Below are 11,884 nucleotides of genomic sequence, written 5' to 3'. Positions count from 1 at the left end.
ACTGCGTCATGACGAAATGATTCTCGTTAGATTGAAAACCAATTTTGCCTACGAAATGGCGTGAATTGGACGAAATTTTCCATTGGAAACTTAGTGTGCCATTTCATACACAAAATTACATTTCGTTGGATCAACATTCATTTCGTAAGGGAGGTACATTTTATGGACGCAATTGCATTCGTCTCGTCTCGGAGAAATTGATTTCGTGGGGAAAAAAATATTTCGTAGACGAAATGAAACTGCGTCTTGACGAATTTTTTTTCGCATGAATAAAAAACGCATTTCGTGTACGGAATGGCGTGAAATGAACACAATCTGGTGCGTCATTCTGTTTGATAAAGAAAAATCATTTCGTTTGGCACGAAATGAATTTTGTGGACGTTCGTCTTGACGAAATTTATTTCGTGTGACCAAAAATAAATTTCATATACGAAATAAAACTGCGTAATGACGAAATGATTTTCGTCTGAATAAAACACATTTTGTGTACGGAGTGGCGTGAATTGGACGGAACTTAGCATCGGACACTTGGCGCGCCATATTCAAGAGAAATGTTTTTCTATTGCAGTTATAGAAACAACTTGCCCTCTATTCACCTGATTTATATCAATAGGCCTACATAAAAAGTAAACACATCCACGTCACAATCCTCTAAATCATCTAAACTCAGGTTTCTGGGGTCAAGTTAATAACATCGGAGTTAGGCTGATAAGATGGCGGTATATCAAGGGAAATTATACTTTCTCATAAATATTTTATTAGCGAGCCTTTTCGTTGTATCCCTACTTTATCGATCAATTGAGGAGAGAGTTGATCAATTTCAATTGAGATGTGCCCCACAGCAGGTAGAGCAATATGTGAATATCAAGCCTGGTGCGTATTTGAACAAGCTTACATATGCTGCCAAGCCTACGAGTCATCAGTCGCCGGCATCTGATTACAATGAAAAGAAAACACAACAGCAAAAGGATGATGATAGAGAATTTGGTATTATGTTACAGAGAGAGAAATACAGACAGACAGGACTCAATGATGTGTTTATTGGTGTCAAAACAACCGAAAAATATCACAGCACCCGACTGCAACTCATCTTAGATACTTGGTTTTTATTAGCCCCTGAACAGGTGAGTAAACTAATGGTAGGGATACAAAGAAAGACCTATATCTTCTAATAAATCTTTCAAGAGTAATGAAGAATGTCATGTCTTACTGAAATAACAATGTCATGAAGTATGAACACAGTGTTTTTACACAGTGGACTGTGACAAAATGTTATTCAAACTGTTAAATGTTCAATTTCAACAGTGTAAATACATTATTTTTACACTGTTGGACACCTCGATGGTGTGCTGATCACAGCGTGTTCTCTTAGTCGATTATGTAAATATGTGAGTTACACAGTTGAAATGCTCAAATTAAACAGTGTCAATGTGATTTCACACTTTGTTCCACGCTATAACACTGTGACACTCTGTGTATGCAATCATATCAAGCGACAAATTCTCCAAGTCGACTACATGATTAACAGTGGTAATGATAGTTATCAATGACGATAACAACAACAACAATAATAATAATTCAACTCATTTTAATTTTAATTTATTTCATTAAAAAAATACAAGGTAAAAATCTATATACAATGAAACAGAATGGGAGACAGCTTGAAAGAACATTGGGTTCTCATTAAATGCTGACACCAATACACACGGAAGAAAATTAAAAACCGAGTAATTTATTAGAACGTATGAACATAAACGCTACAAATAAGATGATACAAAAAATATGAATTGAACATTTAACAAACCTTAGAAACCCTAAACTGACATAACATAACAAACATTCATTTTTATATCTTCCGATAGAGCGTTTCAAATGATTTGTCCTTCAAAAAATTAATTGATGCCATTTGTTTTAAAAAGGGTTAAACGAAAATTAAATTGGATTCGCATATCATAAGAAGCTATTTCAGAAATCAAAGTGAATTTTTGTTTACAAAAATTAGATGCAACACTTTAGATATTAAATACATCAAAATAACGGTTTTTAAAATATTCAGATAGTACATATTCAACAACGTTAACAAAAAAATATAAATGATATAAAGGCAAGAAAACTGGCATGAAACACAATGCGAACTGCTTTTTTTTCTGCAAACGAAATAATCTGAACATTAAATTGGTAGGAGATACCCAAGGAACACTACAATAATTCATGCGTGGGGAAACAACAACATTATTTCTCATAAATAAAATGTCTCGAGGAAAAAAAATGTACTTTATTTAAAGCAACTACACATTTTGAAACTTTTGTACTGACCTAATAAGTATGTTCCTGCCAATCCAATTTTGAATCAACACAAACACCAAGGGATTTTAGAGATCTTACTTTTTTTTGCATTTTCATTATTCATTTTTATATCTGTATCGCTACACTCAATTTTCTTCTGTCTAAACATCATGCGCTTTGTTTTCTTTACATTTAAAATCAATCTATAAAAAAAAGCAATTCAAGAATGGTTTACTCGTATTTTTTTTTTTTTTGGGGGGGGGGGCAATTCACTATCAAAATCTAAACATGATATGAGGAGTTTAGTTGAAAAAAGAGTTTTTATCCTGACTTATTACAATACTCTTATAAGAAAATATATTCTGATGATGTACTACCCTATCATGTGAACATTAATTTTGGTATAAAACAAATCTATTTTTTTTTTTTTTTTTTTTTCAAAACTATATCATTGTGGACCTAACCCCTTTTGCAAGCAATCTGACATGCATCAGATCTCTTTTGAAAAAAAAAGTGTTTTTTCTATGCCATTTTTATTCACGTTTTGATATAAATTTCAATGTTTCTTTGGTATCATCAGAGCGACTGAAAAAATGTAGGTTTTGAGACAGAAAACAATAAAATTTATGAAAAAAAATGACCTAACCCCTTTTGACAAATAAACTCTTCACGAGAGTTTAATTGAAAAAGGTGTAAGGTCAATTTCTAGTTTATCAGGCAATATACCAGTAATGCAAATGAAATATATATAATTTTTTTTTTCATTTCTTTCCCCACAGTAGGGTGTTTTATTCAATAAAGCTTCAGTTTGCAGTTGCTTTCACAGTCAATAAAGCTCCAGTTTACAGTTTTCATTTGCTTTCACATTTATTGTACAAAAATAATCAGCTGGAGAGGGAGTGTGCATAGAAAGAAGTACATGTTGGAGTAAATGGGATATAGCGATGTGGGGTGTACACAAAATTCAACAGAAAACAAATCAAATAAATGGAACACGATTATGTTAAAACAGTAGTCAAAATTCGCTTGTTTTGTTAAAACAGTAGTCCAGTACATTTTATTTAAGGCACTTGCCGGCTTGAAACGAAACTCGAATTTATTTTCCAAGCGTGTTTGTCACATTGAAGACACCGTTATAAAAAATTGCACCCCCCCAAAAAAAAAAGGTGACCCAGGGATACAGAAAGCATTTTTATGTTTCTTTTCAAGAACGAAACGTTTTAGTAAGGAATAATATACTATTATTATGTTGTATTGTTTATAAGAAATATGAAAGGATATGCTTGCATAAGTATAATGTAAAAACAAGATATAATTTGTATGATATATATATATATATATATGTATATGTATATAAATATATATATATACATATGTATATATATATATATATATATATATATATATACATAAATATGAACAGTGCGTCCCAGAAACAACGAAACCGAGATTTATCGATGATTTATCATAACTTAATCACAATTACAGCAGCCAAGTGACCTACCATTGTAACGCTTAGATTGTCGTCTTTCATCTGAAACTTCATATATTATTTCTCATTCACGCATAAGTGAGCAAAAACAATTTGAAGACGGGATACCAAAAAGTCACTTGGCAGGCTGTATCTGGGTTTCAAAAAGAAAACCACATAAATAAATAATATCTGCTCTTTAATTTGATACCTCAATTACAGAAAATAGTCAAGAAATTAAAAAGTTCTGCTCATTTGAAATAAAGCTTACATTTAAATAATTTCAAAAAGTGAAGAGGTTTTACAGGCTAGCGTTACGAGTCACTCGACACTCCATCTTGTTGACGATCAGCTATGCATTAAGTCTTTTGTTAGTCGTGCGATAGTTTCTATGGGAAACCGGTGAAAACACGTTTATTTAATGAAATTATGGAAATACAAACATTGTTTCGAGGAAACATAACCTTTTTACTTCTTGACCATTTTCTGTGATTAAGGTATCAAATTAAAGAACAGATATTAAACTTTTAGGAAAGTTTTTTTTTTTTTAATTAGTTTGTTTAAATTAGTTTTTTGTTATCCTTTCTTCAAATCGTTTTGCTCACTCATGCGTGAATGAGAAATAATCTAAGTAATTTAAGATGAAAGAGAAGATTCTTAGCTTTACAATGGTATGTCACTTGTCTATTGTATTTGTGATTAAGTTATGATAAATCATCGATAAATCTCGGTTTCGTTTTTTCAGGGACGCACTGTATATATATATATATATATATATACACACAATATATTATGTTCTGCACATGTAACTCATAAAGCCCACAAGTGTTTTCGCCTTGTTGTTGTTGTTGTTTATAAGAAATAAAATATAACCCATCTGTAAGCACAGGTACACTAGCGCCCCCTCGTCTATGCATGGGTGACCTAGGCATTTATGTCCGAAAAATCGGCACAATGTACCGTGCTGACTGGTATGATTGCATCTTTGAAAGGGCAGGGCAAGCGCAACTAGTTGGAACTTTGCTGAAGATAGCGGCTTGATTTTCGTGAAGATTTCTTTATATGCCATTTTGAAAAGAGTTACGACAAACTTTTGTATAAACATTTATACTAAAGTTATCTTTTTTTATTATTTATTTTATTATTATTATTTAATTTATTGGTATATGCACATATATTGACCAGCAGCAGGGCTAAAAGGGTCAATTTACAATAATAATACAAAGTAAAAAAAAAAAAACATAACAAGTACAGTAAGTATAATTTTGGCCAAATGATTGAATGGCATTATGAAAATCAATTTACATGAATATATATGTATTTCTTGAATACAAAAGGATAGATAAGAGAAAGAAATGTGAGAGAGCAGGGGGATAGGAGAGAGCAGGGGGATAGAAGTAGAAATGTATTACAGAAAAATAAACCTGAGACGGGGAAATAGAGGGAGGTCAGAGAGACTAAAGAGGAGACAGAAACCAAGAACATTATAAATGTTTTCAAAAAATTAAGTACATTAGTGAACATTCTACATATTCACATATATAATATAATTATCATTATCTAATTATCTGTCTACATTTCATGGCAAATATTAGAGTAAACAAGGAAAGATAAAGAAGAATGGGAGTAGGAGAATTGAATTATAGGAGACGAAGTAGAAAAAGATGAAGAAGGAGAAGTTGAAGAAGAGAGAGGGAAGAAGGCTGGTGTTGAAGGAGAAAGGGGGGGGGGGGAAGAAAAGGAAAGAAAGAGAGAAGGAAGTTGACGAAGAGGAGGGAACGTCTGAAAGTACAAACAATTCATAACAATTTCAAAAAGTAAATTAAAAGGCATGCATGCAGTTATATTTGTCATTAACATCAAGTTTGTAAGTGTCTCGACAAAAAGGGTATTGTTGATATCCGATATCTTTCGGTATTGCATTTGATGATACTTAAACCAGACACGTTCCTTAACTGTCTCCTACATCTACTCGCCTCTGATGGGGGAAGCAAATGCCTATGTCGGACAGAATTTAATAACTTTGATCCAAACTCATGAAGAAGGGCATCCCGCCGACTGTGGAGTGAGGGCAGTCCACACACATCTAATGCACCATCGTAACATGTATAGTTTCGGCCCAAGATGATCCGAAGTGCTCTCTTTTTCACATATTCGATTTTATCTGCTAGTTTTTCCGTCAGTGAGGTATGCCAAACTGGGCATGCATACTCGAGAACTGGCGTGATGTAACAAGAACAGACCGTCACAATGTCTTTAATTGGTGTTTAACATTTTCAGGAGTCCAAAGAGAGAGATAAAAACACATCCTTTTTAAAGACATCTCCGGGTGAAAATACAATTCGGACCGTACTTGTCCCGCAAAAAAGTACCCCTTTACCGGACATTTAGGGAACACGCATGCGGTCCATCCGACCCCGGAGTGGGAGGGGGGGGGGGCGGGATCTTTGCATCCTTGATCAATGAAAAAAACATAATGAATAGATGCTATTTGGAATTCCAATATGGCTACCAAGTTTGAATGATGTACAACATTATAATGGTGAATACAAGTCATTGTATTGGCACTGAAAACAAATCAAACACAACCACATCTTTGTCCGTTGCAAGGATTGCACTACGTTGGCACCCTTAATAGCTGATATAGATGTTACGTAAGTATTAAGCACCATAATACACAAACCAGCTATCTTCTACACGCTTGAATATTCTGCAGTTACACATTTGAAGTGGCTTTGGTTGAATAATAACCATCCGGAACAATAATTTTCTGTTGAGAGGCTGTAAATTATTTCTTTGAGTTTTATATGATCGGCAGTATTGCACTTTGACATATCAACGGAGTGCAGGGTGCTTATTTCAAATATTGCTGGCCCTCAGCGATCTGATCCCCTGAGTAAGAAGCAAAATGTCAGCCTTCTTGAAATCCAAGATGGCTGCCATGAAAAAAATCACTTTATCTAGTATCACGTAACATATTATTTTAAAAGTTGGCATCTAGGGATATTGAAATTGCCCCCAGTAATCTATCCAATAGATATGCTGCAAAATTTTAAAATCTAGAGAGGATCGACTGTCATGAAAATTCATTAAAATCATTTTCTTGGTTTTAAATAATTTGAGGCACTGCATTTTAGACATACAGGCAGGTTTTTGGCGTGCTGGTGTTAGAATATTGCTTCAATAACTGCAATATTTTATTACAAATCGACATGAAGAAAACTGCTCCAGACTTGAAGTACTGATGGTTTTATAGTGGTATGATGATGATGAAATTAATATTAATGACGGATGATAATAATACATATTTAATTGGTCAAAATAGAATTCAGTAACAGAAATGCTCCGAAAATTTATTTTGCCCATACCCTGTAGATCGTGAGCCCGGGAGCAACTTAGCAGCGCCATATCGGACGTTGCTCTATCCCTTAAAAAGGGGAAGTTCACCCTGGAGAAAAGTTTGTTGTAAAACACCAGAAAATATAATATAAAAAGTTATTGGTTGATCCGTAAAAGATATTAGAATTTTAAGTTTTAGATTTGTGACGTCATATACTGCACGAGCAGCTGCCCCATTATGTTGTGTGATATAAAATGCATAAATAATTTATCATGGGTAATTTTTTTCTTTCTGGAGCAGGTGTGAAATCATTTTTTGTTGATATACTGAGGGTACAATAAAAAAAACGTTTAAATTTTTTTGAGGAGGCTTTTTTTTGTACTATAAGAAACATGGAGGAACTGCTCGCATCTGACGTCACAAATACACCAAATGAAATTACAATAGCTTTTTAAATATTTGATGGAATTTCCTAAAACCTTCAATATTTTTTTCATTTTTATTCTGTTATTATTTCAATAAACTTTTTGTCAGGGTAAACTTTTCCTTCAATTCGTTGACCGCCAAACAGGGTAGAAGCAACTCCCCTCTTTTAACACCTTTAGGTCCGACGCTGTCAGAGCTTGAACTCCCGTTCTCCCGATTGTGAGGCGAACATGCTCCCATTGTCAGATTGTCGAACACACAATGGTTATCAATTGAATCATTCCAAAGTAATTCCTGGAGATCTGTAAGATTCACCGTCAACCGTCTAGCATATAAATGATTGATAGCAATAATAAATGGATTGCCATCAGATATACCATACATGAATTTAGATTCGTTCTATCATATTGTACTTATTTTCCCCCACAATAATCTCTCTCTCTTGTATTCTTCCTCCGTTAAGCTCGGAGATCGCTAATATTTAGAATGTTTAAAACTAAGCTAGGTAATCATGTCCTTTGTGTCATGATGGGTCATATGGGAATTTAACATGGCAGATAAAGTGTGTTATGTGTTATATGTTAATTTTCTATCCATATTTGAAATTAACATACAATACAAGGTTTTGCTTTATAATACCAATTTACAATGTCACAGGTAATGTAGAATTCTGGAAAAAAATGTTAAAAGATATTTCGTAGTAGCCATCTTAGATTCCAAAGTGGCGGTCATTTTCAGCTGACCCTGTGGATCAATCACTGGGGCAGCAATATTCTAAAACCAGCAGGCAAAAACCTGCCTTTATGTCTTAAATGCAGTGCCTCAAATTATTTAAAACTCAAGAAAATTATCTTAATGAATTTTAATGATAGTCGATCCTCTCTAGATTTCAAGATGATGGCCATTTTGCAGCATATCTATTGGACAGATTACTGGGTGGAAATTTCAATACCCCAAGATGCCAAATTTCAAAATAATACCTACGTTATAATTATGAGACATTATTTTTTTAATGATTTTTTATGGCATCCATCTTGGATTTCAAGATGGCTGCCATTTTGCAGCTGAGGTATCACGGGCCTTAAACATTTCCCATAGACTCGTGTGTTAAAGAGGCGCTCAAAAAAAATAAGGATGAAATTCGAGAATTGAATGTTTACTACCAGTGGATAGGATATATGTCTGACATTCCATATCTGACCAAAAAACGGTACCTCGACCAACTCATTTTAAAAATAAATCGGCAAATTCATCACTTGAGACAGTAAAATGGCAATACTTCTTCCGCCAGTATAAAAATAGTTCCAAAGTGTTGATATATCTTCCCAATTTGAAAAAAAAGAAGTTCAGTAAAGCTATCCTTTCTAGAATCAGTGTTAGATTATCAATTATATTCATTCATTATTGTCAATCAGCAATATCAAAATTAAAAATTGAGAATGGTTTGGCTCGAATGAATATCTTTGGCCTGCCAGTTGTAATTACGCCCATATAACCCTGACTCAGGGGATCAGATCGCTGAGGGCCAGCAATATTTGAAATAAGCTCCCCACACTACCTATATATGTCAAACTGCAATACCGCAGATCATATAAAACTCAACGAAATAATTGCAATATTTCTATGGCAGCCATTTGGAATTCAAGATGACTGCATATTGCTTGGAGCCAGCATTTTTTTTTTAATGAACGCACTTAAGTACCGATATACTACAAATTTCAGTGGCACATATTATGTAAAATTCAAGAAAATTAGTTTAATGATTTTTCATGGCGACCATCTTGGATTTCAAATGGCGGCCGACCCGATGGTCAAATCGCTTGAGGCCGGTAATATTTGAAATCAGCTCCCAAAATTAAGCCTATATGCCAAATTTCAATACCACAGTTCATATAAAACTCGAGAGAATGATTGCAATAATATACCATGGCGGCCATCTTGGATTTCAAAATTTTGGCCATTTTGCCGCCGACCAAATGGTCAATTTGCTCGGGGCTGGCAATATTTGAAATCAGTGCCGAAAAATACCCCAACATACCAAATTTCAGTGTCACATTTCATGTAACACTCAAGAAAATGACATTTAATGATTTTTCATGGCGGCCATCTCGGATTTCAAAATGGCGGCCGACCCATTGGTCAAATCGCTTGGGGCCGGCAATATTTCAAATGAACATCCAAAATTAAGCCTATATGCCAAATTTCAATACCGCAGTTCATATAAAACTCGAGAAATGATTGCAATAATATATCATGGCGGCCATCTTGGATTTCAAAATTTTGGCCATTTTTCCGCCGACCAAATGTTCAAATTGATGGGGGCCGGCAATATTTTAAATCAGTGCCACAAAATACCCCTGTATGCCAAACTTCAGTGTCACATGCCATGTAAAACTCAAGAGAATGACATGTAATGATTTTTCATGGCGGCCATCTTGGATTTCAAAATGGCGGCCGTCTAGACTATATGTATGTAGTGATTTAAACATTCAGTACATCACATTATTTGTAGAAATAGCATATTCTATTCTGATTAAATTTTAATTTGCTTAGAATAGTAATGAAACATATCAGTGAAGAGATTGGATATGGCATATCAGGCAAAAAAACATCAATTATGTATGGTATAATATTCAGAAAAAAAAAATTCACCCTTTTCCTTTTTTTTCTTGGTCGTGATTTATTTTTGTGTGGGAGCTGGCAAGCGCCCGAATCCCCCCCCCCCTCATTTGTACACCACTCAAGTAATTACTTTAAAACTGGCTTTCCTTTGCAAGCTGCTAGCCAGTACTAATAAAAAAGTCCCATGTACGACAGAACCCGGTCGATGCGTGCACCCCCTAGATTATTGAAAATAAATAAGCATAAATAAAAATCCACAAAATTTCAATTTGTCCGTCTTTCCTTCTTTTTTTAATGCAAATGTCTGTCGTAGTGTTCCAAAGATGACACGCATGCACCCACACAAACCCCCATCCTTATCCTCATCTCATAAGCTGCCGGCCTCCATACTCTCACACAAATTCACACAGACGCACAAATAAACAACTGGTACAAGAGACTATTCAACACTGCCTTTCGTGAAAAGCTCTCCTGGTTGTCTCGAAAGGGTGCGTTATTTTCACTCCCTTCCCTCAACCCACCCTCGAGAAAATTTCCCCCGGTTTTCCCGAAAGGGTGCGGCCACCCCCGCCCCATCCCCGCTCCGCGAACGCAGACGGTCGTAATAAGCCGATCCCGACCTTTCGTTGGAGAACGCGAACGATTATTTGCGACGGTAGTCGATTTTGGAAGAGACTTTTGGGCCCGTCGTCATGGTCGTAAAACTCTGTCCTGCAATGCAAATTGTGTGACATGATATTTTTTTCGTTTCGCATCTGGAACAGAAACATTAAATCCGCGTTTCGTGTGCAAAATTCTGGTTGCTGTTATGTTAACAGCGATATATCCGATTTAGGACGACTTTCCAAAGCCACATTTGGTTCCTCCCAGAGCTCGAGAGGCCGCCCGGGGGTCCACTTCCATTGAAGAGTGGATACCAGGCGCGACCACGCGTAAAAAGGGAAAGAGTGAGCAGATACGTTACGTATAGGCCTATGTAACGTTATAAGGGTGTCAAAAACGATGTTTAAAATACTGAAAAGGAGGATGTTTTCAATACTTGTAGGGTTTTACAAGCTAAATACTTGTTAAGAGATGCATTTTCATAATCTGGAAAAGCCTTGCTTCCCTTGTTTAGGGTGTTTTTTTTGAAACCGCATGGTCGTGCCTGGTATCCACTCATCAATGGAAGTGGTCCCCGGAAATTCGAATCTAATCCCATTTCTGGGGAAAGTAAAACATAATGCCCATTACATTGTGTGCTAGAGGCATATCGTTTGTTTAGGAGTAAACAAAAGGAAAAAACCCGCAAATTCGGCTGGTAAGTTTTCAGACGTATAAATGCTGTGTACATAATCAACGCATGCGAAATGGTTTCGGCTGCAGAGGTGATTTGATCCATGGAATCAATTGCCAGAGATCCACCAATAATCCACATTAAATGCAATATCGATTCGATGGACTGTAATGATCTATATTCAATTGAATTCGTTTTATTTCATTTCCATTCAAAACATAATACAAAGTAATATAAATTAATACAAATCAAGTACAATTTTACAGAAAAAACAGTATAATATAGAGCATAAATGGAAATGAGGGGGATCCACATAAAAGCAAAGCTTGTAAAATGTGGATCCCCCTTGGGAATGAAGAAAGTATAGTAGACTTATTACTTATATGCGTACATATATGTATTACAGGAAAGAAAAAGAGAACAAAAGAAGTCATACGGATGCAAATATGATTACTGAACAAAT

This window comes from Lytechinus pictus, unplaced genomic scaffold, assembly GCF_037042905.1.
Source record: "Lytechinus pictus isolate F3 Inbred unplaced genomic scaffold, Lp3.0 scaffold_22, whole genome shotgun sequence".
In the NCBI taxonomy this organism is placed as follows: Eukaryota; Metazoa; Echinodermata; class Echinoidea; order Temnopleuroida; family Toxopneustidae; genus Lytechinus; species Lytechinus pictus.
Note: the sequence above shows the minus strand (reverse complement) of the source record.